A 16226-nucleotide genomic window follows, 5' to 3' on the forward strand; every position below is an offset into this window, starting at 1 on the left:
CTTGAGAAAACCATTCAATTAATTCAAGGGAAGAAGTATCTTTGTGTTTTAATAAAATAGCCCTTCTTGTCAATAGTGTAACAAATGCAATTACATGTTGATCTGGAGATGAAATACCCTGAATATGATGTGGAACTATACCAAATAGAACAGTCAACCTATTAGGTCGTAAATTCATTTTCAGAGCTTTAGATCTTGTTGGAAATAAAGATTTCCAAAACGATTTTAATGATGAACATGCCAGAACATATGTGACAAAGTAGCTACTTCAGTTTTATATATATCACAGCATTTGTCTATACGAGGAAATATTTTAGATAGTCTCTCCTTTGTTAAATAATAACGGTGAACAATTTTAAATTGAATTAAACAATGGTTGGCACATATAGAAGAACAATTTCCGTTTTTCAAAACTCGAAGCCAATCTTCATTAACAAAGGTCATATTAAGCTCTCTCTCCCAATATTGTTTAATCTTTAGTGATATGTTCTCATTTGTAATAAAAATAAGTTATACATTCTGCCAATGGAAACTTTCTCTAAGGGATTCAATTTCAAAATGTTATCTAACAAATCAGATTCTTGTAAATATGGAAACTTAGGTAAGCATTGTTGTAAAAAATGTCGAAACTGAACATATTCCAAAAAATGTGTATGAGCGAGAGAAATTTTGTCAATTAGCCCTTCAAAGGTCATCAATCGACCATCACAAAATAAATCTGTAAAAGAATGGATCCCTTTATTGTTCCATAGGAGAAAAATGGGGTCAGTTGTTGAAGGTTTAAATGAAAAGTTTCGATATAAAAAACTAGACAACTAAATTGTTTCAAATTTAAAAAAATAACGAAACTGAACCCAAATCGATAAGAATAGTTTAATAACCGGGTAACGATTCAAATTTGGAATTTTGGAGAGCTGTAAAGGTAATGGAGCTGCTAATATTGAAGTTAAATGAAATAGTTTAACAGCTTTTAATTCCAAATCAACTCATAATGATTTTTGTTTTAATATCAAGCCAATATAACCAAAATCATAATTGTCTAATATTCACAGCCCAATAATACAGTCTTAAATTAGGAAGTGCAAGTTCACCATCTTTTGCAGATCTTTGTAAATTATACTTATTAATTCGTGGTCTCTTATTGTTCCAAATAAAGGAAGAAATAAGAGAGTCAATTTGATCGAAAAAAATTTTAGTTAAAAAGATAGGTATACCAAGCAAGGCAGTAAGGGGGATTTGGGTCAAATTGGACCCAAAAAAGTTGTGAAAAGGTATGGAATACTTCCCACCAAAACTTTCCAAACCAAATCATATAAATTAAAGAGGCATCAGCCGTGTTGCATTTATTAGAAAGTGGAGAAACATTCGGGTAAAAACTGGAGAGCTTCTGTTCAGAATCGTAAGCTCTATGAACCACACTAACTTGTAGAAGAGAATGACGAGCACAGAAAGATGATTTATTAACCCGTTTAAGAATTCGATTCCATCTATCATCAGAAATCTGACAATTTAGGTCATCCTCCCAAGCTCTTTTTATTTTATCAAAGAAGTCTTGTCTAGAATCAATCAACAAGTTATAGATACCGGTAATAGAACCATTTACAAAAGTGTCCTGGTAAACCTCTTCTGCGCCCTCTCCAAAGCCCCGACATCCTTCCGAGAATGGGGGCGACCAGAACTGTATGAAACACTCCAGATGTGGTCTAACTAGTTTTATAAAACTGTGTTACGAACTGTGACGTTGTAGAAACGAACCACCAGCAACAGAGTTCACACTGGAGTCTGGTTTTGATGTTAAACCCATTCTCTTTATTAGTATCTACTTATAACATAGTAATTTAACGAAATAAAGAAAAGTTAGCAGTGTTATAGATGTGTAAATATAACTCCCAGACTATCGAGCCTGAGGGAACAAAGCTCAGAGTCTTGAGATGGAAAAGTAGGAAAGTTCAGTAATCCACGGAATAAATGATGGGGGAGAGATATTTGTAATCCATGGTGAAACGTAGAGAAAAGGCCGTTACTTCAAAATAACCGTCGACGAAGTTCTTATCCGTTGAATCCGTCCACATACGAGTTATCGGCGAAAATGACCTGTCACAGGAATACCGTCTTCCAGGGGTTACCACACAACATACCCAGGCAAGGGTTAACACAAGATATTCCAAAACCCACTCCTATGGATTATACGAAGTGACAGCCACACACATTCGTTGTGGTTCCGTGTACCGATGATCAACCCACTCTTGTGGGCAGAGGAGAGTTCCAAGCCTCAGCTGCGACTAACTGAAGCGATCAGCTTTTCCAGTCTCTCTCTCTCTCTTTAGACTGGCCGACTGCCTGTCTGCAGATCGCTCTCTCTCTCTCTTATGGTTCAATCCACAGTCAGCGCTGTCAGCCTGTGACTGACGTCATAGCCCCGCCTCCTCACGCCGGCGCTCTTAAAGAAACAGTCACAGTACGACCGCAGGCTCGTAACAGCCGCAACACAACTTCCTGACTTTTGAGCTCAATGCTTCAACTAATAAAGACAACCATGTCATTTGCCTTCTTAACCACCCGATCAATCTGTGCAGTCTCTTTCAGGGAGCGATGAACTTGGAGTCTAAGATCCCTCTGATCATCAACACTGTACAGGGTTTTGCATTTAACAGTGTACTGTCTCATACATTCGTCCTACCGAGCGGCCAAGATGATCATCATTAATCAAATCTCACTGAGACTTCTCAGGTCCTGTTGAATTTATTGCCAAGTGCACACGTACGGGAAGGTACAGGTACAGAGAGACACTGACTTGTGGCAGCATCACAGGCAAGTACATTCAGATAACACACGGAACACGAGTTATACGATTCTCTGTCAGTAACAATCTATAAATATGTTTTATGTCATCAACAATATATAAAATACATTGCGTCATGATCAATAATAAAATGTGCATTTTGTGTCAATAACAGACTTGGAAATGTTGAATTTGGTCCCTGTCTCCATTCCTCCTGTAATCCACAACCAGCACCTGTGTTTTTGTTACAATGAGGGAGAGATTGTTTTCTTGACCCCACTCTGTCGGGGTGATGACTTCTTCTCTATACACTGCCTCGTTATTATTTGGGATTCGGCCGATCAATGCAGTGTGGTCAGCAAATCTAATTAGCAGATTGGAACCCGCCACTGCAGCCCCACAGTGCACTATGTACTGATTGCAAAGCTACGAAATTGCATGTGAATAGCCTCCCCTCCCCCAACTCCACTCTTTCTGCGTCACCAGCAGACTGGGACATCCCACATCTCGCTGCCTCCGCCAGGACATTATACTGTGAACAGCTGTGGTCAGGGACTGATCTCTGGGGTACTCCAAACGCTACCTCCTTCCAGTCTGAAAACGACCCACTCATCCAGCCACAGTACCGGCAGTTTATCGATCTCCAACGAAAAAGCCGAATCACCTACTCCTGAGGGTCAATACCATTGCTGACTCTGAGTTTACCACCGTCAAATGCCGGGAGGGACATAATAATCAGAAAGTCTCTAGTCACAGCCGTGTAAATAAAATGTGATCTCAGTGGGTGTGTGGCGCATGCTCAGAACGCGAAGGAGACAGACAGACTGAGCCAAGTCACAGACCGATGAAGGGGAGGAATGATCCATTTTGATATAGAGAGGGAAGCGGAGAGTTTGATGTTCTGCCTGATGCCGGAACTGTGGCCAGTTAGAAGATGAAGTCTTGTCCCCCCAAGTTGTTTTGAGTTGTGACAGTGTTTTTCTCAGAAGGCACCATGGAAAGTAAATAATCTGAGTGGAAATGTTGTCCTGCACCCTCTGACGTGGTTTGTAAACTTTTAACAGTTTAGAAAAGACAAAGGATTTGTGTATGGGAATCACAAACACAACAGCTCGATAGTTCCGCTGTATCTGTCAGTTCACCAGCGCTTGAATGCCGCCGATCCTTGAATGTGGAGGCGGAGATGGCGGAGAAGACAACGCTCCCTCTTGCTGCAAGGAGAGCCCAAACATTGTCCATGCCCGTCATCTGATTGGATACATCGCCATGACGTTGATAGCACTGTGACGTCATTCTGGCTCTCATTTTGGAAGGGATTCATTCGGCCATCGCAGATACACCAACAGCTTCGCTCTGGGAAGCGGCCGTTCACCTGCTCCGTGTGTGTGAAGAGACTCATTCAGTTCACCCACCTTGTGATGCTCCGGTGAGTTCACAATAAATAGAGGCCACATTTCTGTCCGGAGTGAGCAAAGAGTTTTACTCAATCATCCCAGCTGCTGTAGCACCAGCAACTTCACATCAGGAAGGAAGTTCAAATCAGCTCCGTGTTAAATGTTTCACCATCACGGTGACTGAAGGCAGCTGCAGGTTCATGAGGGACTGTTACTGTCAGATTCTGCAGTTCTTGCGGCTGCTCATCGCACCCAGGACTGAACCCTGGTCACTGAGCATTGGAGGAGTCCGTTCTGCTGATGTTAGACTTAAACTAGTCTGGTGTTTAATATTGTGGATCTGTGAAAGACAATTCAGTCTGTATCAAATCCCGTGTCTCTCTTGAGGGGCCACTCAGCCCAGCTGGTCCCTGCCCATGTTTCTGTTCCATATCAGTATATGAAAATCTATCCCTGACGTTCCCCTCTCACCCTCACTGAGATGACAGGTTGCAACTAGTCACCAGTCCGTGGGATAGGAGATTTCCCTTGAATGTAATAGAATCACAGAAAACTACAACATATTACCGATACTTTGTCCCACAATGTTGTACCGGCCATGTAACTTACTCTAGAAACTGTCTAGAATTACCCTACCGCATAGCCACCTATTTTCATAAGCTCCATGTACCTATCTAAGAGTATCTTAAAAGACCCTATTGTATTCGCCTCTACCACCATCGCTGGCAGTGCATTTCACTCACACACCATCCTTTGTTTAAAAAACTTGGCTCTGTCATCTCCCCTGTCCCTACTTCCAAGCAGATTAAACCTATTCCTCCTCGTGTTAGCCGTTTCTGCCCTGGGAAAAAGCCTCTGACTATCCACACGACCAATGCCTCTCATCATCTTATACACCTGCATGAATTCCCTGCATGATTTTCTCCGGGCTGAACAAGACGATGAGCTCACTGTGGTTGTGACGTTGTTCAGGGCTCCGGACGAAGTTGGTTAAACTCCTTCTTCCCCGCTCTTTTCAACGTTTTGTGTCATTTTCACCAATTTTAAATGACTGTGCCTCAGACAGCTGGGTTGTTGTAATTGTTACATACCAGCAGCAACAGATCACCAACGGAGTCTGGTTTCGATGTTAAAACCACTATCTTTATTAGTATTGTGACGGGGTCCTGAATTACCCCTATGAAGTGTGTTTTTGAAAAGAGAGAGGGAGATGTTCAACACGAGAGAGAGAGAGAGAGAGAGAGAGAGAGAGAGACAGACAGACAGACAGACTGACTGCTCGGAGATGGTGTTATGGTTTCTCTGCAAGCTTGTTTACACTTTTACAAGGACACTGTCAGCTTCTGTGTTCTTACAGAGAGAGAAGGGAGGAACTGTTTGATGGACAGCTGGGGCTCAGCACGGTGAGATAAGTAGGAGGTCCGCTGATAGACCTCCAGACACATGGTTTTGGACACTGAATGAGCTTTGTTGTGTCCACAGAAAAAGTTGGGCTTTGGAAGATCGATCCGGAGCATCGATCAGTGGCTCTCGCAGTGTGAAAAGGCTGTGACCGGTGGGGAGTTATTCGTGTGTCCATCCCTCGCCTGGGTTAATAACTCCACCACTGAAGAACGGTCCCGTTTGTAGTGTCACAGTCGGTGACTTCCAAAGGATTTCGGAGGACGACGGGGCTATCGACGGCGTCAGCTTACCTGAAGACACAAACCTCTCCTTCTCTCTCTCCATCACTGCTCGACTCAATCCCACGAACTGAACCGAACTTCACTCATCACCGTCAGACGGTATCCATTCACCCCGAGGCGTGAAGAAGCTTGGCTTTCCTATTTCCACACACACACACACACACACACACACACACACACACACACACACACACACACACACACACACACACACACACACACACACACACACACACACACACACATAATCATTGCTAACCTGGTTGATATATCTGCATTTATATTGCTGTATCGCGTAGTTACTAATAAACAGCATTAGTTTACAGCAATACCAGACTCCATGGTGTTTTCTATTTCTGCTGGTTCTTTGACCCGTCACGGGGTACCTAACAGTATCTACTCCAAATATAAAAGATTAAAGGAAATAAACAGAATTTAACAGTGTAATGCGGATATATAGCTCCCAAACTGTCAAGCTTGGGAAACAATGCTTAAAGTCTTCAGATGGTAAATTAGAAAAATTCAGTAATCTACGGAATAAGTGAGTGAGGGGAGAGATTTGTAAATCCACTCGAAAATGTAGAGAGAAGGCAATTACGAAGAATTCCACACACATTCCACGCTGGGTAAACGAAATAACAGTCGCCAAAGATCTTATCCGTCGATTAGCTCCGAAATCCACTTAGAAATATCACCAGGTGACAGTCACAGGAATATCGTCTTCAAGTGATTACCACAGAACACCCCGATTCCAGGTAAGGGCCAACAAAAGTAAAACCACAGGATACTCCAGCAAATCCACACATATGGATGATACGAAGTGACAGTCACACATCCGTTGTGCACTGCGTGCCGATGATCAGATCAACCGTACCTTTTGGGCATGGAAGAGTTGCAGCCTATAGCAGTCACACGCTGAAGTTCCAACAGCTTGTCTCCCTCTCCCTCTCCCGCTCCCTCAGGCTGCCGCAGCTTGTGTCTGACGTCACAGCCCCGCCTCACTCAGGCACTTAAAGCGACACTCACAGTAAACGAACCTGCGGTCTCGTAACACAATGCACCTCTAAAGTCTGACAGCAGACTAGCGAGTGAATCTTCGATGGTGCAGAGTCAGAAACAAAAGAGTTGCCAGCCTGAATCAGGGGCTCCAGGGAGAAATGGGGTCCAGAGGAGGAGGACGAATAAGACCAGCAGGATGTGGTTAAAAGTGAAAGATTAGAAGCATTTGGAAACTGGTTGATCGAAAAAAAAGGGGGTTAATTTCTGCAAAACACAGGTGGAAATCAACAGATCTGGCAGAAATTTTGGAGAGGAATAAATAGAAAACGTTTAGGCAGAGCCCCTTCCGCATGCCTAGCCTGTGTACTCCGCTGCTTAGTTGCTCTCTGAATTGTTTTGTGTGTATGCGTCTCTGTATTTCCAGCAACTGCAGAAACTCCTGTGTTTTATATCTGCATTTTACTTTGGCATTAGATACACGTTGATATTGTGTATATTGGTTATGGGAGCCGCTTTCTGCGTTAAAACAGCTGCAGATTTTTTCTATACCCAAGATAAAAAAAAATGAGATATGGACATTGAACCGGTGCTTACAGAAATCTTTAAGCGCCGATGAAATGCGCAGGCGTCAGGCTGAGGCCGTCCCTGAGTTTCACGCATGCGCGCAGTACACCGAAGCCTTTGAAAATGTCGGTTCCAGGTAAGAGTGATTCTCCGAGTTTTTATCTTAAACACCGACTTCGGGATAATTCCTCTGAATTTCGGACACCGTGACCAGCAACCCCGGGACAGTCATGCCCTCTTCCCTCTCTCTCAGCCCCACAATCCGTACACGGACCCCGGGGAGCTTCCGGCTGCTGAGGGAATGGGAACCGATGGATCTCTCAGACAGAGCTGAGCTCCAGCTATCTAAACGCAAGGATTGGGAACTCGGAGAAAGGGAACAAAATCTTTTACATCACCAGTTGAGAAAATCGGCATTAGTACTCTTTTCCATAGATGCTGCCTGGCCTGCTGAGCTCCTCCAGTATTTTGTGTGTGTTGCTTCCGCTACCTCTTCTTGCTCTGGACTACTCTACCGGTGAAAACATATTTTGTCCCATTCTCTCTGGGTACGTAATGACATCAAACACCTTTGCCCTGGGCAACAAGTAGCTTTCACATCACAAATGTGCCAGACTCCAGGGAGACAGACTACTGCCCTTCCCTTCATATTCATTGGGATTTCATTCACTGAGTTCACCACCGTCAGTCATTGGGGGCGGATTCAGGGGGAATATTTATGTCGAATACAGAAACTAGTGATGCCTGTTTGCATTTTGGTGATGCAAAACTTGCTAGAGAATTTGCAAGTGGGAAGAAGTAGAGTGATATTTGGAAATCTGACTTTTTAAAGCGTAATTTAGCAAGGAAAGCACATATGGACAATGTGCGAAAGCTTTGGTGAGAAAATCCTCCATTTCCGGTTACAGGCCTGCTACATAGGTCGTGTGAGAGTGCAGATGAACTCGATCAAACCCAGAGGAGATCAAAGTTCCTATTGACCGTGATTGGCTAGCTGTGAAAATGAGTACCTCTCTATATAAAATTCACTGTGCACATATTGTCACTGGGTAAAAAATGCACAGTAAAAGATTAATGTGCACACTGGTTATTACAAATTAGAGGGGAAATTATTACAAATTAGAGGGGTATTGGAGGAAAGGAGGGGAGACCTCCAGTGTCCCTGATGCCCTCACCTACAAGATTTGCATCCAGCTGTAGTTTGTAACCCTGCACTTCAATGAGCTGCAATTTGAAATGGGTGAATTCCAGATCATCCATCAGTTGGAGGAGGTGATAGAAATGACACGAAGAGAGGTGAGTTACTCCCAAGGTGCAGGACACAGGAAACTGTGTGAGAATCAGGAAGGGGAATGAGGTTAAATAGGCATCGCAGAGTACTCTAGTGGCCATCCCCCACAACAACAGGTGGACCACTTTAGAAGCTGTTGGGGGGAATTACCTGGCAGAGGAAAGTCAAAAGGGTTATAGGGGATTTGTCAGTTAGAGGAACAGAACAAGAGGGGATGAATATCCTAGTGGTAAGGCTTGCTAGTGGTAGTGAGCAGGGGAGGGAGTGATGTGGTTAAAATAATTTGTAGGGGGAAGGGGAGCCAGAATGACAGAACAGATAGTGGAGAGGGTGAATTGAATTGACTTTATTAAATACGTACTTCATAAACATGAGGAGTAGAAAGATTTACCTTACATCTCCATCTAAATGTGCAATCTATTTATATAGATAGTTTGCACATAGGACGGTCAATATAACATCGAAATGCAATTGTATCAGCATGAATTAATCAGTCTGATGGCCTGGTGGATGATGATGTCCCAGAGCCTGTTGCTCCTTTTGCTGTGGTACCGTTTCCTGGATGGTGGCAGCAGGAACAGTTTGTGGTTGTGGTGAATTGGGCCTGTTTGTCCCTGATATTCGTTGGGCCCTTTTTACACACCTGTCTGTGTAAATGTACTGAATCATGGAAAGTAGATTGTGCCATGTATAATTTCCTTGTTTATATTTAGAGACATTTTTAGGTGTATAAACTGATGAGGGGTATTGAGCGTGTGGGTGACCAGAGGTTTTTTACCCAGGGTTGAAATGGTTAACACGAGGGGGCATAGTTTTAAGGTGCTTAGAAATAGATCCGATGGGATGTCAGGGGTAAGATTTTTACACAGAGAGTGGTGCGTGCATGGAATGCACTGCCAGCAGCAGTGGTCCGGGCAGATACAATGGGGTCTTTTAACAGCCTCTTAGACAGGTACATGGAGCATAGAAAAACAGCGGGCTGTGTACGAGGGAAATTCTAGGCAGTTACTAGAGTAGGTCACATGCTCAGCACAACATTTGAGGCTGAATGGCCTGGAATATGCTGTAGATTTCTCTCTTCTATTTTGAACAGTGAAATATCTTCCGCTTTAAACTGTACAGGATCCACGATTTAAATGCCGCTTTTCCACACTCCCATAGACCCTTTGTCCATCTCCTGAGTAAACAGAGATGGAAAAATATTTAAGATCTCCCCCATCTGCTTTGTTTCCACTCGTGGATTGGCATTCCGGTCTTCCAGAGGACCAACTTTGTGCCTTGCAATCCTTTTGCTCTTAATCTATCACTAGAAATCCCTAGAGTTTCTGTCTTTACCTTTTATTCTGACACACACATACCCACTTTGTACTTTCAAAATTTCGCTTTGAAGGCTTCCCATTTACCAAACACACCTTTGCCATAAAGCAGCCTGTCCCAGTCCACAGTTGCCAGATCCTATATCTTAATTCCTGGTCCATGCCCTGAACTCATCCACCTTTCCTACGCTGCTCCTTGTATTGCAATATACAGGGTTCAGCATATTCACTGCACCATGCTCAACGTTTTCATTCCTGACTTTGTCGGAGGACTGAACAACATCTGTCTCCACAACCCCACCACAATCTGTTCTGTTATTCAGGCTCCCATTCCCCCTGCAACTTTAGTTTAACCCTCCTTACCCCCACCTCCCACCATGCAGCTCTATCACCCCTTTGGCTTTCCTCTGCCAGATCAATAAAAAGGAGGTGCATACCAGGTACAGGCAGATAGGAACAAATGGGGTACTTATGAAATACAGGAAATTCAAGTGAACACTTATGAAAGAAATAAAAGAAGGCATGAGGTTGCTCCAGCAGACAAGGTGAAGGAGAATCCTCAGGGATTCTGCAGATACGTTAAGAGTAAAAAGATTGCAAGGGAAAAAATGAATCCTCTGCAAGATCAGAATGGTAATCCATATGAGGAGATGAAATAGATGGGGAGATTATTTCTATTATTATTATTATTATTATAAAGGTCAAGTCAAGTCAAATTTTATTGTCATTTTGACCATGACTGCTGGTACAGTGCACAGTAAAAATGAGACAATGTTTTTCAGGACCATGGTTTACATGACACAGAACAAAAAACTAGACTGAACTACGTAATAAAAAAACACAGAGAAAGCTACACTAGACTACAGACTTACACTGGACTGCACAAATTGCACAAAACAGTACCGGCATTACAATAAATAATAAACAGGACAGTAGGGCAAGGTGTCAGTCCAGGCTTCGGTTATTGAGGAGTCTGATAGCTTGGGGGAAAAAACAGTTACATAGTCTGGTCGTGAGAGCCCAAATGCTTTGGAGCCTTTTCCCAGACGGCAGGAGGGAGAAGAGTTTGTATGAGGGGTGTGTGGGGTCCTTCATAATGCTGTTTCCTTTTCAGATGCAGCGTGTAGTGTAAATGTCCGTGATGGCGGGAAGAGAGACCCCAATGATCTTCTCAGCTGACCTCACTATCCGCTGCAGGATCTTGCGATCCGAGATGGTGCAGTTTCCGAACTAGCCAGTTATACAGCTGCTCCGGATGCTCTCAATACAACCCCTGTAGAATGTGATGAGGATGGTGGGGTGGGGGGGGGGGAGGCGGGGGGGATGGACTTTCCTGAGCCAACGCAAAAAGTAGAGATGCTGCTGGGCATTCTTTGCTATGGAGCTGGTGTTGATAGACCAGGTGAGATTCTCCATCAGGTGAACACCAAGAAATTTGGTGCTCTTTATGATTTATCTGTATTTACTCAGGAGATGGACACAGAGTCTGTAGAAGTGAGGCAAAGCAGCATCAACTTCAGGGACCCTGTACAGATTACAGAGGTGGAGGCTTTTGCTGTGTTCAGGCAAATTAGTGTGGATCAATCCCCAGGGCCTGACGGGGCTTGGACCCTGAGGAGGAGAAGTACAGAAATTTTCGGGGCCCAAGCACAGATATTTAAATCACCCTTAGTGAAGGACTGGAGGACAGCCAGTGTTGTTCCGCTGTGTAAGAAAGGCTCAAAAAATAAACTAGGGAATTATATGTTTGTGAGATTGACATCAGTAGTGGGAAAGTTATTGGATCATATGAGCAGGAACCGGATATATAATTATTTGGATAGATGTGGACTGATTAAGGAGAGACAGCATGGCTTTGTGCATGGTAGGTCATGTCTAACCAATGTTATAGAGTCTCTCGAGGAAGTTATCAGGGAAGTGGATGAAGACAAGGCAGTGGATGTTGTGTACATGGACTTTAGCAAGGCACTTGACAAAGTCTCATATGGGAGGTTGGTCAAGAAGGTTCAGTCACTCAGCATTCTAGATGAGACAGTAAATTGGATGAGACACTGTCTTTGGGAGAAGCCAGAGTGTGGTAGCAGATGGTTGCCTCTCTGACTGGAACCTGTGACTAGTGGTGGCCACAGGGATCAATGCTGGATCTGTTGTTGTTTATCATCTATATCAGTAGTCTGGATGATAACGTGGTTAGCTGGATCAGCAAATTTTTGGATGACATCAAAATTGGGGTGTAATGAACAGCGAGGAGGACTGTCATAGCTTGCAGTACGATCTGGATCAGCTAGAAAAATGGGTTAAGAAATGCAAAATGGAATTTAATGGAGACAAGTGCGGGGTGTTGCATTTTGGTAGGAACTAGGTCTTAAATAGTGACTGGTCGGGCACAGAGGAGTGCTGTAGTAGAAAGGAATCTGGGAATACAGGTCAGTAATTCACTGTAAGTGGTGTCACAGTTCGATAGGGAAAGAAAGAAAGATTTTGACATATTGGCCTTCTTGAACCAACGTATCAATAGACAATAGATGCAGAAGTAGACCATTCGGCCCCTCGAGTCTGCACCGCCATTCTGAGATCATGGCTGATCATTCACTATCAGTACCCAGTCCCTGCCTTGTCCCCATATCACTTGATTCCCCTATCCATCAGATATCTATCTAGCTCCTTCTTGAAAGCATCCAGAGAATTGGCCTCCACCGTCTTCCGAGGCAGTGCATTCCACACCTCCACAACTCTCTGGGAGAAGAAGCTCTTCCTCAACTCTGTTTTAAATAACTGACCTCTTATTCTCAATCCATGCCCTCTGGTACTGGACTCTCCCAACATCTGAAACATATTTCCTGCCTCAATCCTATCAAATCCTTTAATTATCTTAAACGTTTCAATCGGATCCCCTCTCAATCTCCTCAATTCCAGTGTGTACAAGCCCAATCTCTCCAACCCCTCTGCGTATACAGCCCTGACATCCCAGGAATCAACGCAGCACTTCCTCAATTGCCAGAATGTCCTTCCTTAAACCTGGAGACCAAAACTGTACACAATATTCCAGGTGTGGTCTCACCAGGGCCCTGTACAAATGCAAAAGGACATCCTTGCTCTTGTACTCAATTCCCCTTGTAACAAAGGCCAACATTCCATTTGCCCTCTTCACTGCCTGTTGCACTTGCTCATTCACCTTCATTGACTGATGAACTAGGACTCCTAGGTCTCTTTGCATTTCTCCCTTACCTAACTCTACACCGTTCAGACAATACTCTGCCCTCTTGTTCCTGCTTCCAAAGTGGATAACTTCACATTTATTCACATTGAATGACATCTGCCAAGTATCTGCCCACTCACCCAGCCTATCCAAGTCTCCCTGTATTCTCCTAACGTCCTCTTTGCATGTCACACTGCCACCCAGTTTAGTATCGTCAGCAAACTTGCTGATATAGTTTTCAATGCCCTCTTCTAAATCGTTGACATAAATCATAAAGAGCTGTGGTCCCAATACAGAGCCCTGTGGTACCCCACTAGTCACCTCCAGCCAGTCCGAGAAACACCCATTCACTGCTACCCTTTGCTTTCTATCTGCCAACCAGTTTTCTATCCATGTTGAAACCCTGCCCTCAATGCCATGAGCTCTGATTTTACTCACCAATCTCCGATGTGGCACCTTATCGAATGCCTTCGGAAAATCTAGGTATACAACATCCACTGGCTTACCATCGTCTAACATCCTTGTTACACCCTCAAAAAACTCCAACAGATTAGTCAAGCATGATTTGCCCTTGGTAAATCCATGCTGGCTCGGCCTAAACCTATTATTCCAGATACCAGCACTGTGCCCAGTTAGAAGGTGATTTCTCTGTCCAACTTGGGTTGAAGTTCACTGTGACAGTGTGATGTCAGATCACACCTTGGAAGCTCAGGTGATCTGATCTCAAATGTTGTCCTTCAACCACTGATGGATTTTTAAATCTTTTTACAGGTTGAAAACCACAAGGAATTTGTCTACGGGAATTCAATCAACCATCCTTCCTGCTCAGACTGTGGGGAGGGATTCACTCGGTCATCTGACCAACTGGCACATCTGTCATTTTACACAGGGGAGAGGCCGTTCACCTTGTCCGACGTCGGGAATGGATTCACTCGGTCATCTGACCTAATGGCTCACCAGCGAGTTCACACCAGGGAGCGGCCATTCACCTGCTCAGTCTGTGGGAAAGGATTCACTCTGTCATCCACGCTGCTGGTACATCAGCGAGTTCACACTGGGGAGAAGCTGTTCACCTGCTCAGACTGTGGGAAGGGATTCACACTGTCATCCCGCCTACTGGTACATCAGCAAGTTCACATTGGGGAGAAGCCGTTCACCTGCTCAATCTGTTGGAAGGGATTCACTCAGTCATCTGATATGCTGGCACACCAACGATTTCACACTGGGGAGAGGCCGTTCACTTGCACAAACTGTGGGAAGAGATTCACTCAGTCATCCACCCTACAGAGACACCAGTCAGTTCACACTGGGGAGAGGTCGTTCACCTGCAGTGAATGTGGGAAGGGATTCACTCAGTCATCCAAACTACTAACTCATCAGTCAGTTCACACTGGGAAGAGGCCGTTCACCTGCGGTGAATGTGGGAAGGGATTCACTCAGTCATCCAAACTACTAACACATCAGTCAGTTCACACTGGGGAGAGGCCGTTCACCTGCGGTGAATGTGGGAAGGGATTCACTCAGTTATCTCATCTACTGAGACACCAGCGAGTTCACACTGGGTAGAGGCCGTTCACCTGCTCAGACTTTGAGAAGAGATTCTCTCAGCTATCTCCACCAAATGTGTGTCATTCAGTTCACACAGGGGAGTGACTGTTCAGCTGCTGTGAATGTGGGGAAAGATTCACTCAGTAATCAAACCTTGTGATACACTGCAGGTTTCACACAGGGGAGAAAGTTTCAATGAGCTGCATGCTGGATATTTGTCCATCGCCGTTGCTGAATGCAATTTCGGGAGTGACTGTCGGTGCTGAACTCTGCAATTATTGCTGCTGCTCACCACTCCCAGTTCTGCACCCTGGTCACTGGGCATGGGAGGAGTTTCTTCTGCTGCATATTCACCTTTAATGGGACTGGAGTTTAATACTCTGAATCTGAGTCAAGTAAATCAGTTCTATTTTAAACTCTGTCTCTGGTACTTAGAGAATTTATAACACACCTTGTGTACAGTGGAAAGTCAACTCGGGCCAGCTGGACACTGCCAGTGATTCTGTTCCAGGTCAGTCCTTTTAAATGCTCCCCTGTTGTTCACCTGTCACTCTCCCTGTGGTGATGTGTTCCAAATAGTCACTACTCTGTGGGTGAAGAGGTTTCTCTTGAATTCTCTGCAGATTGAAGAAGTCGAGCTGACTGCAGTTCTGTCTGAGAAGTTCTTCACTCAGTTACCCTCCTTAACCACGACTCATTTCCACATGATGGGTCATTTCCCCTGCTTCTGAAGGGTTGTTGAAAGCACCACTGCCCTCTAAAGACTGAAAGCAGAATGGGAAAGCATTTGTTGGATGTTCAACGGATCAGGGTCAGAAACCAGAGGCAGGTCGGCACAGGGGCAGAGTTTGGGGCTCTGGACGATGGTCGGGGTAAGAAAGTACGATGAGGAAAAGGGAACGAGCAGCAGGGCGTGGCAACGAATGACAGAGTAGCAACATTTGGAAGCTGATTGATGGAGAAAGTCTTTTGTTCGTCTGACTGATGACACAAACAATGCCTGTGGTGAGGTGCTCCACTGGTTGAGGAACGTGTGTTGGGAACGGTTTTTTTCTATTGAGGGAGTTGTTCCTGCTTGTTTATCCGGTAATATTATTAATGGCCTTCTAGGTTCCTCCAGCAGTTTGTGTATGTGTTGCTTGGACTTCCAGCAGCCACAGATTCTCTCCTGTTTTTGATAAGAGCAAAAGCCGGGTCATATAATATAGCAAGAAAACAGTGGAAAGTGAGAGGATTGGAAAGTAATTACATAACCAACAGGAGACAACTCAAAAAGAAAAAACACTGGAGAGAAAAGATGAAAAATTAAGGTAAGTGAGCCAATAATATCAAGTATCAAAAGTTGTTCACATACATAAAGAGTAAAGGAGAGGCAAGAGTTGATATTGTACCGCTGGAAGATGATGCTGGTGAGTTAGTAATAGAGTAAAGAAGTAGCGGCTGAATGT

The 16226-nt window shown here is 44.3% G+C and overlaps 1 pseudogene; it reads left to right on the forward strand.

The window, feature by feature from the left end:
* Nucleotides 1-16226, forward strand: part of LOC132388341 (zinc finger protein 585A-like) — a 61768-nt pseudogene that overhangs the window by 30158 nt on the left and 15384 nt on the right.

This window comes from Hypanus sabinus, unplaced genomic scaffold (genome assembly GCF_030144855.1).
Source record: "Hypanus sabinus isolate sHypSab1 unplaced genomic scaffold, sHypSab1.hap1 scaffold_301, whole genome shotgun sequence".
NCBI lineage: Eukaryota > Metazoa > Chordata > Chondrichthyes > Myliobatiformes > Dasyatidae > Hypanus > Hypanus sabinus.